This window comes from Atta colombica, unplaced genomic scaffold (genome assembly GCF_001594045.1).
Source record: "Atta colombica isolate Treedump-2 unplaced genomic scaffold, Acol1.0 scaffold46, whole genome shotgun sequence".
In the NCBI taxonomy this organism is placed as follows: Eukaryota; Metazoa; Arthropoda; class Insecta; order Hymenoptera; family Formicidae; genus Atta; species Atta colombica.
Genome location: NW_017259535.1, coordinates 1182257 through 1196591, shown reverse-complemented (window position 1 = coordinate 1196591; position 14335 = coordinate 1182257). Strand labels below are relative to the sequence as shown.

Here is a 14335-nt window from a genome sequence, read left to right as displayed (position 1 = left end):
ATATATATATATATATATGAGTCTCTTATTTGCTAACAATACTATGGATTATTTGTTACATTGACGAATTAATTTGCAATTGTAACAAATCGATCAGTTTTTTAACAAATATTACATTTGCTTGATTTGTTCCTATAACAAAATCATTTCTCTCAGTGTTGTTTTAGCCACAGTATGATTTTTGTAGAAAAAAAAAAAATATATATATATACACATCAGTGACAAAATCAAATTTCTCAAGAAAATTGGCATAAGAACCGAAAAGGTTAATGAGAATGACTGCTTTATATTTATATGCGAGAGAGTACAGCTAGTTGTGTAATTATATTGCGCATCTCTCACATCACATGCGAAAATACATGTGTCAAATTAAAACGTTAAGTTAAGCATAAATTGCGCGAGACTGTTTTATTTTATTGAAACGCAAATGAAGAGAAATCAGCATGACTGAATTTATTCGAAATGAAAACTTATTTTCGACTTATATCATGGTCAAATATTCCCGAGCGAGGACAGACGAATGAAAGCATAATTAACGTGAAGAACGACCTGCTCGCGTCGATAATCAGATCCGAAATGCATAATTAATTTTCGTTAAATAGCGTCTAGTTGCATCGGTAATTTTCGGTGAATCGCGTAATGAAAAAATAATAATAACAGGTAATTTGATCGAAGCAATTTTGGTAAGAGTAATTTTAATTTAATTATATTGATTGCAATTTAGTTCAATTCATCACAATCATTAAAATTTATGAGGTTATTTCAACTGAATTATTTTGATTAAATTAACGTTATTTTATTTGTAGTTACTATATAGAATGTCCTCAGTTATTACTTTCATATTCTCTCTATTAATTGGAATAGAAAAATTTAAGATAAAAACGCCAAAATTACTATGTCGTCGAGCTGTAAATGATAAAAATTGATCAATGTTATCATATATAATTTACGCGTTGAAATGTACGTATAATCTATTATTACTATTATATTTATTTCAAAATTTTATATCTTGGAAGAGAAAACATTGTTTTAATAGTAAATCACGAAAATGAATCGTCACATTTTTTTATGACGACTTAATCTTTCTTGATCGACTAAAATCATAATTCTTGATTAATCGAAATCATACAATTTTTACTTCTTTCATGTAGAAATTCGGAAAAAAATAATGATAAATCATTTTATACCTACAAATATTTTTTATAACGAAGGCTTTATTCTTCAAATGTCAGATTTTATTTATGATGATCTATTCAAAATTAATTTTGAATTTGCAAGAAACAGAATATATTTGAGATTAAAGCGTTAAATATTTCAAAGCAAGAATAATGGCTAGTAAATGGCTTTGATGTTTGTCAAGCAAGACCATCCGTGTTGTCATTCGCACGTCGAGATCCGAATTGGCAGGCAGTAATGCGTGTGTCACATTATCTCTCGAAACGCAATCGGCTGAGAACCGAGAGAAAACACGATTTCCTCTAAAGAATTAATAATTGTTAATACGTGTAATTAATTGTTTAATGATTAATTGTTTTATGGTAATACTGAGACAGCAGGAATGCATACTCATGCGATTTATTAATTTAGATCATAGAAATCATTGCGACGAGAATTGTAAATTATCGTTTTGTTTAGAAGATATTATTTCTTTAATATTTATACGAATACATCTCCGCGTTATGCTTCGCAATTTTTGCAGATTAAAATGTAATTTGTTTATTTGGATTGAAAGCATTAATGTAACACACGTAAATTGCTAAAATGAATCAAATAACGCACGCAGAAAAGCAGTTATAATCGTTAATAATTTATTTGAGATGTACGAAATGAAATATTTGACGTACTTTGTGGTGTCCGTTAAATGATTCGTACGTTGAATTCGGAGAATTTTCTGACGCGCGGCGTTCAACGATCGGTGTTATTGTTTTACGCAAGATCGCGCGCGTTATCATTCGTGTGGTGTTATCCGGATCGGTATGTAACAGCGCAAATCGTTCCATGTGTCGCAATATCTCTCGAGATGCGATCGTGATTATTACAACGATTACTTTGTATAATTATTCGTTAATTAACGAGTTAATTAGCTACCGCGATTCATAAACGTATTGACGTGACGGCTATTGAGATAGATATTTCATCCTATTCATTCATTTAAAATAGCAAACGAAGCAAAGTAGCAGACTTCCTTACAATTCATTATGATATAATGTCCAATCCAATGTTAATTTTGGATACTTCAGTTGTTAAAATGAATAATGCGAAATTAATTTCCTGCTAGTCAAGCAGTATTTAATTAATTATATTACACCTAATTAATAATAATCCCATAATTTCATAATTTTGTTGTCGTCTCGGATGTCGTATGAATTGTAACTTTGTATAACCGTACTCTTTTCTTCGTACTATTCTTTCTCTATACGCGTCGAGAGTAGTGTATAAAATATTGTGTGATAATCTTATGCTGATAATTATTGCCGATTATTGCTGATTATAATTAATTTAAATTTTGCGAATGAATTTTATGTGAGTGCTACGAAGAAACAAAAAGAAAAAATGAAGCATCGAATGATAGTATATAGTATTCATAGCTGAGTTATCTATTATATTATTTATTTCGCTTAATCCTATATAAAGAGAATCATGTTTTCTTTTAATTTGAAGTAAATGTGTCAAAAATGTACATACAATGAGTGCAAAAAATATTCGAACAGAGAAAATATTTTTTAAAAAAGCTTTATTTTTAAGAAATAAATATTATTTAGAGAAATGAATCATCAAACATCATGTCGAATCGATATCGATACGATGATTTCAACATCAATTCGATGTCGATTCAATGCTTAATTAATGTTCATTTCTTGCTAGATAATTAACAATTTATTCATAAAGAATAAAATTTGTATGATTGTATGTTTCTTAAAATTATCAAAAAGATGTGTGTTAATTATAGAAAATGCATCATCTGAAAAATAAGCGAAAATTAAAAATTTTATTGTTTGGATGCTCAAAAAGTATTCGTACAATCGAGAAATTTAGCTTCTAGAATCAGAAATACATACGAAGCTCGTTTGTTTATATTATATAATTAATATTTATTTTTTACAAATAAGACTTTTTTTATAAAAAATTTCCTTGTACTTTTTGCTCTCACTCTGTATATATATTACATATATTTAAATATTATTATTACATATATTCAAAAGAGATATTTAAGAATATAAAAATATATATACGAGAGGACTTCTCAAGTAAACAGTTTTTGTGTAATTTTATCCTATTTATCCACTATTATATCATGTGCAATCGGTATCGTATTGCAATATTGTGCAATGCAATGCACATTTGCGATGCACTGGCGCATCAGGTGCGTTGGCACGCAGCTGGCGAAAGGCCCTGGTGGTGGTGGACGTGCTATATGGGTCTTAGGAGATTTGTGGACAGGAAGATGATCGTAGCTCGTGAGCTTAGTTCGTGCAAACGTACAAGTCGATCTGGTAGCTGGATTTGCGGGATCGATGGACCGTCGCGTCGACTGACTGGCCGGCAGGCCGAATTCGCGGGAACGAACGGACAACGGATCGATAACTTGACTCGCTGCAGCGATGCGGCAGCTCTCGACTTAAGCCCGAAATCGATCGGAATCAGTATCTACTTTAGCCATTCCCTGATTCCGCCCTGTTAATTGGCCGGCTCTGCGTACCTCAAGATTAATGACTTTCATAAGGTGAATGCACCGGTATCTGACGCTTTGAACCAGTGACTCTCAGCCGTGACAAGTCTTCCGAAAATTGTAATTATTACGAAGAGGAAATTACTTATTCTATTCTGTATATATTGATGTACATATTGATGACAAATATTTGCAACATTGTCAAAATAATAATCATGTTAATAATATTAACAATAAAATGCATAGCATAAAAAGCAAATTTGGATATTGTTTGGAAAATTGATTATTATTTTATCGAACATGTATTTATTCTCACATATAAAACGTTAACATGTCGCCGTTTAATCATCACCATTCATTCGGTTTGCAATAAATAGCGCGATCGAGATGCCACTGGAAGTAGAGAACGATGGCTAATGGTGAAAGTTAAACGGTGACATGTCCGGAATATTGTAGAATACATATGTTTCAAATTTTTCATCCTCGCACAACATATGTTCTACAGTAATTCCTAGTTTTATTGTCGTGAAAAGTGCGTGTTTGCTGTCGGTTTAGCGAACTTAAAACCTAACTGACATGACACTAATTTGATACATGAATATTGTTAAAAATATCTCGTACACATTATACATACAAAAATTTTCTAATAATAGTAAAAAATCTTCTAATAATTAAAAGAAGTCTAATTTTCTCATGTTGCATTATTATTATTTTTATCTTTAAATGATTTTATTTTCTTATGCTTGCGATATGCTATTTATTGTATCTGTAAGAGACAATATTTCTCTTAGTTACTTTACTACTTACTTTATTATTTTTTCCAGGTAATAATATTATAAAAAAGTAATACTTTCAAATAATAGCAATTTCCGTAACAATTTTCTTATGGAATTTCTTGGAATATTCTCGGTTGATTATATTTGTCGTTGGTAAAATCTCTTACGTTATCTAAGTTCTTTTATAACATTCTGATTCTACTGAATATTAATTACGCATTGCGCGAGCTCTAATTTTTTGGTACGACCGAGCACTCGACACGATCGCCAATTAAACCATTTTGCGGCGTGTCTTTCACCCCAAGAGAGAAGAGAATATTTTGAGGGCTCCGTTACGAGTGGCTCGCGGTCGAACCAAGGAATATATAAATTTTAACGGTGACTAACGTCGCTCTTTAATACCTGCGCGGGCCAGTTTCGGTTGGGAGTTAGTGCCTTTCCTAGTACAGCGATGATCCTCTTTCTGCGGTATTTTTCCTGCTCATAATCGTCGTCGGTGACCGGCATTCGCGGCTTGTAATCAAATCTTTTTGCTTCCCAAAACGAACTTTTAACCCTTAACTAGTGACGTAAATAAAAAAATGTAACTATATTCCTTTCTGTAGCTGTATAATTTTTTAAAAGTATTTAAAGCGGTTTCCTTTTCGGAAACACTTGTAGAAGTATTTAAAACAGAACATGGACAAAAGTATTTTTTCTGCATATTATATTACTTACATAATATAGTATAACAATTTGACATTCAAAGCTTAAATAACATTTTTTTAATGTAAAGAATGGAGAAATAAGATGAAAATATATTTAAGATGAAAATAATGTCTACTAAAGTTTTCTCAAGAAATTTTAATTTTTTAAACAAATTTGAGGGAAGGTGGAAAATGAGCTCTAGAATATTCAATATAGTTACAAATTACGTAAAATATGGTGCAATTCGCATGAAAGAATTGTACCTGAATATGTATTGAATTGTATTATATTTACATAATTTGTAATAAAAATTACGAAAATAAAATTTACTGATTGCGTTTTAAAATGTAATTTATATTTGAATTATTTAATATTGTTGATTGTAATAGTAAACATAAAAAATATTGATAAAACGTGATATACATTTACGAATTGAAACACATTTTTGCGGTTATTTCTTCAAACTACATTGTATTGCGAAAATCCAGGACAAGCCGAGAAACCATGTGTTACGTCAAGAAAACAGAAACATGAGCGTTCGCCGGAATTGCCGAGCCACCTCAACGCGTGCATAAATTCATATTTTATCGCGGGATGCATAATATATGCATCATTTCAGCATATTTTAGACGGCGCTTTTTAGATGCTCTTGTGCATATTGTTCGCTCATTTAAAACTCAGTCGCAAGTATTATATTTTATAAACGAACATAATCACCGTATTCTCTAATTACAATTTTTAATACGAGATGTGATGTATTTGGGATTCTGTGTTATATAACGAAATTAATCGCTGCGGATATTTAATGTCTTAGCTATAGAAAACATCTCCATTAATTTGATTTCTTAAGATAGAGTTTTATTGTTATGAAGCGATGTTTGTTATAAAATATTAATTACTCGAGCAATGTCATGTAAATGTCGAGATTAAACCTGGAGCTCACGAATTGAAATTAAAATCAGTTAATTGACAATCCCGCGATAGAGTATCGTCCAACTAATTAAATCGGTAATTAAAGACCGTAAGAAAGATCGTGGATGAAGGAAACGGGGGCGGCAAAGATCTTCTGGATATTCTCTTGGAAGGAAATAAGCTGCTGTTAATTTATCGTAATCGCTCGGTGTGACTAAGTAAGTGAGCGACGCCTCGTAATATTCTTTATTAAAATATCAAGCTGCTACTTTTTCTCACGTCTTATATTCGATTTTATTCCCGGGACACAACTCATTCCCGAAAGTATATTTTTAAGCGATAAGTGATCTGATATTATTGATGCTTGCACTTATTATATTTTTAGTTAATCGTTTTATTTATTGTATCTTATTTAAACAATACGTATTATATTATTCTGAAAATTTTCAGCAAATCATTGCTATTAGAGAGAAATCATTGCTATTACAGTCTTTGCTGTATTTAGTTTGTTTGTTTACATTATTATGTAATAATACTAACGAGATTATTCTGGCTTAAATGACATCCGCTTTACGCTGGCGTTAAAATCTTTTCGGTGTGCGTTCATTCAGAAAATCAGGGAGAAACGAAAACTTTTTTTGCCCACCCCCTGACGTCTGAGGGCAGAGGTGACGTTAATTCCCGGCGACAGGGGCAAAACGCTTTGCCATCCGGAAGGATACGCGTGACACCGTTCCGATCGATAACGCGTGTAACAGGGATGTGACGGTGGACTTGTAATCGCATCACGAGGTGATATCTCGATTCGTTTAATCGGACGAAGGCGACGACGATGAGCAAGAGCCAGATGGACATCGCGAAAGTTGCCCTTTCCTTTTTGTATCCCCTGTTCTTTTACTACAGATTAATTAGCTCTTTCGTGAGTCAGCGTGACGAATCGTGACGTGAACGAAGAACGACGTGACTTGCTCTAGCGAATGAAATCTGCCAAAAGTGAGATCAGAGCCAAATCAGTTTTCTATATTCTTATCTTATACGATTTTCTATTCACAATATAACAAATCAAGATCTATAAAAATCAATTTAAGAAAAACTGATATATCCTTAATGAAAAATTAAACGGAGAAAATAGGAATCAAAGAGAAAGGGAAGAGGGAGAGAGAAAGGGGAGGAGGAGGAAAGCCTGGTGATAAAAGTCGAGCATCGCCGGACGAATAATCGCTTTTCATAAATAACCATCGCGATAAATCAATTCAATGCCGGGACTCTTTGGATTTCCAAATAAGCAATAACTGCCGAAGTGCGGGGACAGGAAAATGGAAAAGCGCGGACCAATGGATCTTTTTTTTTTTTTCCAAAAGAGAGGGGAATCCCGGTAGAGAGATAGGAGTGAAGCGCTAAGTGGGTCAGTACCGACACAATACGGCAGACATGCAACAAAAAACACGTTGTTATACGGACCGCAACGGAGATGCGCTCGGTGCATACGCGTTTTATCCGGACCGATATACCTGATAACGAGTTTCAAAAAAGAAAAAAAAAATAATTCACTCTACAGGAAATGGATATTGAAACGCGTATTCTCGACGAAGAGGTTGAAGTAGGCCGGATATTGAAATATGCTTTTGCATAGGGGATTGCGGTGGGGTTCGATGGAAGTTTGTATATTTTGAACAAAGGCGATTTTTTCGCAAGGAAGGATTTGCAAATTAGGAAGAGGGTAATATTTTTTTATCAGCTTAAGATTTAAAGAAAAAATCAGAACCGAATAAAATTTTAATACATTTTTTTGAGAATTTTTTGCTGTAGTTATTATATTGATTGATTTATTAAAAACTGCTTGATTGAAATACGACTGTGATTTATGATTACGTAAGTGTTTCATTTTATTATGTCACGCTGTTTTTTATTTTTATTAAAAAGCCGAATAAGAAATAAAAAAATTAAAGAAATTTTAACATGTCTTTAATGGATGTGGATGTATCTTTATATCAAGTAAAATATAATCTTGAAGAGAGGGAAGGAAGAGGAAAATTGAGATCTAGAGCAACAACGTCTATCTCGATCTTCACGATCGTTTTGGTAGAAATGGCTAGCAGGAATTCGCTCATGCGACAACAGAGATATTATTTTTCATAAATGCGGCGTAAATGGCCGTTTCATGTGATTGCGTGGCTTCTTGAAGAAGTACACGAACGAAGAGAGATCCGCTCTGTTAGGATCTATACACAATAATTTCTAGTTATACTTTCAGAAAGTTACAAAATGCCGCATATGAGGTTATTTTTCCAATGACATTTTTTTTTAGATAACTCATAACTTCTCGAATCTAAGTGTACATAACACAAGTGTCTTCAATATTATGATATAAAGCATTTCCAGTACATCGAACGCGATAGTGTTTAACACGATAATATCGCTTCGCTTGTCCAAGATAATTGAGGATTAATTAAGACCAGGCAGATCGTTCGAAAACCGGAATTATCCAGTCATGTAAATATTCCCGCCATGGTATTCTAAGCATGCATTTAATCGCGAGGAGCGGGAGGAAGTTGCCGGTCGCGCGAATTCGTTTACTTTCTATTACTCCGTTTTTATCAGGGGATGAGATCATTATGCGAGCCCTCCTACCACTTCGCGTGACGTCTTGCATCACCATTTTTTTTTTTAGTCGGGCTCCACCCGGAGAGAAGCTTCTCGCCTCTCCGTGCGACAGTAATTTTACTTAATTAAATTCCGTTCTTTCCGCCTTTAGTGGCGCGACCCCTCGTTTCGGGTCGGCCACCACTGACTACCCCCTCCTTCCCTTCCTAGAGCAAATGCCGCCTTTTCCTAACGCGTCACTCGTTGTATCGCCACTGATTTTTCTCCTGCTGCTCTGTCGCTCCGTTCTTGCTTCGTTGTCACAGCTTCAAACGGTTTTTCTCGGTGGACGATCTCAACTATCGAGAGAGACAGATACCCTCCAAAATGAAAGGACCTGATCTTTCAAGAGAAATACTGGAACGATCATATATTAAATTTTTTAAGAATAGATTTTAATCATATTGTTTTTAAATTTATATTTATCCGCTTTATGTTATTTAATATGATAATTTTTCGTACATGTTACTGTATGTCAGTTCAATAGCTTGAAAGTTAAAAAATTAAAAATAAATTTTGAATTAATTTTCGACTAAGAATCTATTTTGAAATTAAAATTATGGAAAACAAAAGAGTTCAATGTTTTAATTCTAAAGATTAAGTTGCAGTTGCATTGTTGCATGTCGATTGCAGTTTGATTGTAATATATATCGTATGTCATAAATATTTTACATATAATATGTCTCTTAACTCTTAATATCATAGGAAGGCTAAGAAGACTCGTTAAATTAAAGTATGTGTTAAATTAAAGTATCTATCTCGTTGCCGTTACCTTCTTCGTCAAGGCGTTCGAAAAATATCATCGGCGATGATTTACATTTAATAGCGGGGTAAAAGCGCGTTGAAATGTCAGCGAAGTCGTAACGAGGGCAGAATGTGTCTATCGTGGCTTTTGCAGTCGGGATAACGTTCACGGCTGCTCGTTACGCGCCGTAAGAATTAAAGCAGCAAAGAAGGGCTCGACCTGAGTGAGATGGTAAGAAAGTAAGAGAAAGAGAGAGAACAGCTTCTTATTGCCACTTCATCTGTAATTAACATTTATGGACGCGGGCGAGTGCTGGAAAAACTAATTAAATATTCTGTGACACGCCGCGAACCTTAGGGGCCGATACCTTGTACATAGCCTTACGTCGTTTTCAACCCTTGAATGTCGAGAAGAAAAGGAATAAAGAGATAAGAACTTGCTAACGGGAAATATATCTTTCGGTCTTGTTGGAGTTGGATTTAATTCGCAATCAACTATATTTTAGTATTTTATACTAAACAATTGAATATTATTATATTGGTATTAAAAAAAAAATTTATTTTAATATAAAAAGAAATTCAAAGCATGAAAGATTGAAAATTATAAGAGTTTAATAATTTTATGCAGATGCATAAATAAAATCTTACACGGAAAGAATTTTGCTGAAGAATATAAAAATTTAAGTATAGATACAGATCTGAAAATAATCTTGTTGAACTTCAAGATAGATAATTACATAGTTTTCAAATATGATGAAACACTCTAAAACAAATTTGAGTCCTATATAATTATTTTAATAATGTAAACAAAATTTTCAGATTTGTATCTAGCTAAAGTTTTTAGATATTTTAGCAAAACCGTTTTTTCCGTATGAGATTTCATTTACGTGCAAAATTATTTAAATTATTAGAATTGTATAATTTTTTAAATCCTTTATACTTGCATTTCTTTTTATATAACTGCGTTTCTTCATAAAAAAAAGTTTTTATAATGTGTCTAATAAAAAGTATACGTCATATGAATGAATCGAATAAAAATTTTTTAATCTCCATCAGAGAACGCACATGCGGCTATCGATATATCCCGCGTACAATTAAATCGACCGTCATGTCGCTTCAAACGGTGGCAAACTGCGCGCGGCTTTGTCGCACACACGTACGTTTTGCGTAAAACGTACGTCATCTTTCGGCGCTGATGAACGCCGGTGTAAACGCGGTATAATCGCGACGTGTTACTACCTATTTGTCGGTCGGCTCGTAACGCGGGTCGGCCAACCAATCCTCCCTCTCCCCTGGGGGAGAGACAGGGGGAGGGCGAGAGAGCGCCGAGGGTTAGCTCGCGGCATGGTCGGGCGAGAGAGTATATCTAGCGGATTCGTGTGTGCAAACCACATCGGGTGGCGGTTGTCGGGCGCGCGATCCGCGTGTAAGCCCCTCACACACGATAAGCACCAGCCGATAACGGAAGAGCATCCCTCCAGCGCGCACCCTCCGCGCGCGCGCGCGCGACCGACACCCGATTTTCGTCTCCCCTCCGGGTTAACCCCTCGTCACGAAGGCCACCCCAGTACGACGGACGCTTTAAATTTTCACCGATTTTCTTTAAAATCTTTGGGAGGGACACGGACACGGACAGCTGGGATGGCGAAGGGATAAAGGCGAAACAACCCCGACGTCGTACCGACGCTCTCAACCCCCTTGTCGCGCAAGGCGACAAGATAGCGCTGACGGATAGGGGCAGCCGTTGCGCCGGCTGGGGCGATGAGAGCTGTTTAGAGATTTTCGAAGTGATAACGCAGAAACACGGCCGCGAGCGCGCATTTAAATCCGCGAGCGCGTATGTACGCCACTACCGGGGATTTTCACTGATTTAGTTTCCTCGCCGCCGTTTTTCCGCCCCATCCCTCTCGACTGTTTGTCAGTTACGAAAGGCGCAGGTTTTCATGGGAGGGGGGAAAGGGGGAGATGAAATTTTCTGCTTGATCGATCAGTCAATCTTACAAAAATCGATCTTTTTTTCAGTTGTATTGTTATTCGAAGTTTTTATGAAATATTAATTATTATATTTGCGCGAATTATAAATCCTTTGTATATATTATGTAAATTTTTTTATATAGTTTTGCTTGCAAAGAGAATAAAATTTTCTTACATAAATTATAAATGAGTTAATGAAGGATATCGCGTTAACGTAAATTACTATTCTTAAATTATTTTTAAACATTGATATCATTTTATACTTACATTTATTTTATTTTTTTATTTAAATAATTTTTTTAGTCCTGCTATCTATTATTCGACATGTTGAACGAATTTTAAATTACTGCATTTACTGTTGCCTCCAACATCCAGCGAGCAGTTTTTTCGGTACACGGCATTGTCATCTTCCTTCAGATTTTCGATAATGATAACGTGATACAACAGCGACCACGAAGATCCGCCTGGATTTACTTTTCTGGCTGCGCTTTTCGGCCGCCAGCCCTTTTTGACAATCGGTTTACAGCGGCGCTTCTACGAGCAGCTCGCGTGGATGGGTCCGTTTAACGCTATCGCGCCGTCGACATTTTCACCACGCATTGATCTCGACTGTCGCTTCGTTATCGATAATCTCCCGGCTGACGAAAAAAATCATGTGTCGTTTGTTTCATCGTATTTACGAGCCAATCTCAACCGACTAAATTCCTACTATTCCGCTTCCGCTAAGCGTTTCCCTATGTCTCTTCATGGCTTTTACAATTTAAACCATTATTGTATGAATTCTAAAATATGTAGAAGACAAAATTAACATTAATTATTTTTTATATTGAGAATTTTTTAAATTTCAGTATTTCTTTTTGTTATTATCTCATTATAGAATTCAAGGTATCAAGATATCGTCACTCTTTCTAATTTTTAATATTGTACTAATATCGATAAAAATTTGAAAAATTATATACTATTATATTGTATTATTATTCATTGATAGATTGTCATTATCAATGATTATTATTATATCAAACTTCAAGTCCGTTATAAATAATGCAATTCGCAATCGTCGTATCTTTTTCTTTCGACCCAGAAAAACTTGGAAATAATATCTCGCGTCGACGTAACTAGAAGTAAAACTCTTCGAGATTTATCCGCACCCCAGGCATAACATGACGCATATCCCCGTGTCACCGTTTTTCCTACCGCTTCATAACTTCTCTCCACCACCCTGTCCCTTTCATTTGTTCTTTTTCTTTTTTTATTAAACCACTGGGCGCTATTTGTAGTCGACTACGACGACACGAGAAGCAACAACCCGCTGTAACCCTGAGATATTATGTAGCCGTGCAAACCGCGTGATGACAAACGTTCGCTCGCCACCCCGCGCTCTCTCCACAATCACCCCCGCGTGTTACCTGCCGCGCGAAAGTGCGGGGGTGAGAAGCTGCGTTTTTGCGCTCGCACACAAACGAGCACGATTTGCTCGTACGCACGCCGCTTGTGTGTACCACGGCAATATGGAAGATCATATGTCATGCCGGGGGTAGCGGTGGTGGCGGGGCCGCGAACTCGCCGGGGGTGGCACGCACACCCCTCTAGAGAGGGCCGGCCGCTCGTTCGTCCGTTTGCACACCCCGTCCGTTTTCAGTCCGTGCGTACACACGACATTCAGGGGTGGATAGTGTTCAAAAGAGCATGCCGTACCCGAGTAGATGAGATTATTTTATAGGCCTGCTTTATCCGGGATATCTTGAAACGCAATTCGCAAAACGGTACATTCTATATAGAACGTTGAATAACTTCAATTTTCATTCTCTCGTGAGAATGAAACATTTAACATATATTATTTATTTACCAATCTTTTTTGCCAATCTTATTCAACGTTAACTTGTAACATTAATTAATCAATTTTATCAAAGAATATACAAAAAGGTGAAAGCCATGGTGTAAGTTACATAATTATGATTTCGAGAGGTACAAGGTTTCTTTAACATATTTGCTTCAGTAGACTGCACCAACGATCTCAAGTCTATAGATTCAAAAAGTACTTACACTCCTATTATTTTCATCCCTTTATATATATATACACACATATTCTATGATAAGATATGATTGAATCGAAAGCGATTGAGATTTAAAGTCTATTCTACAATGTGCTTTTTCCTGTTTCTTGTTTTTTACCTTTTGCTTTTAACTCCATTGCAACTGTTTTATCGACAATTGTATTTCTTGTTTCTTTCGAAGTTCGTTAACTTTTATCTCAGGCGATATAAAACAAAAAACCAAATAAGAAAAAAGACAAGATGCAAAAAATAACAAAAAGCAAGAAACTAGAAACAAAAAGCACATTATAGAACAGGCACAACTTTAGTGACAATAAATTTAACACACCAATTTTCAATTTGTTATATAGATATTCTGTAATTAATATAGATATTCTGTAATTGGATTGATCATACGATTTTTATTATGATTTTACCACGATCGTTGAAGCTTGATACCCCGATAGAATGTTCCGCTGTACGTACAACACTCGTGGGGCGATATCGAGCACCAACCGTCCCTGCGCTCACACGCGCTCGCGTAGATTGAATTCCCGCAAACGGCGATGTAACGCCGCTGGCGGAAACGAATAAGCCAAATAAAATAAATAGTAAGGGCTTTCCACCGTTCCCCGAGGTGTGCGTGCGTGCGTGCACGCGCGAACCCGCGTGATGTACGCGCTGTGCGTGCGTGCGAGCGTGTGTGTCGCTGCTGCCGTCCTGTCGTGCGTGCGGCTTATTAATCTGACGCTAAAACGATATAAAGCGGCCTCCCACGCGACAGCTACGATAGTACTTCATGCTTGCTGTAGTCCTCGTATAAGCGGCGTCACTACCTTCGATGTTCGGATTAATCTATTCGTTGTTGAAAAATTTGGAAGATGACAGCACACACA

General features: G+C 35.6%; 1 protein-coding gene across 1 annotated transcript in view; it reads left to right on the top strand.

Annotated features, from left to right (window-relative positions):
* LOC108691344 (E3 ubiquitin-protein ligase Rnf220-like) overlaps positions 1-14335 on the top strand; it is a 166066-nt gene that overhangs the window by 42394 nt on the left and 109337 nt on the right. The window lies entirely within an intron of this gene.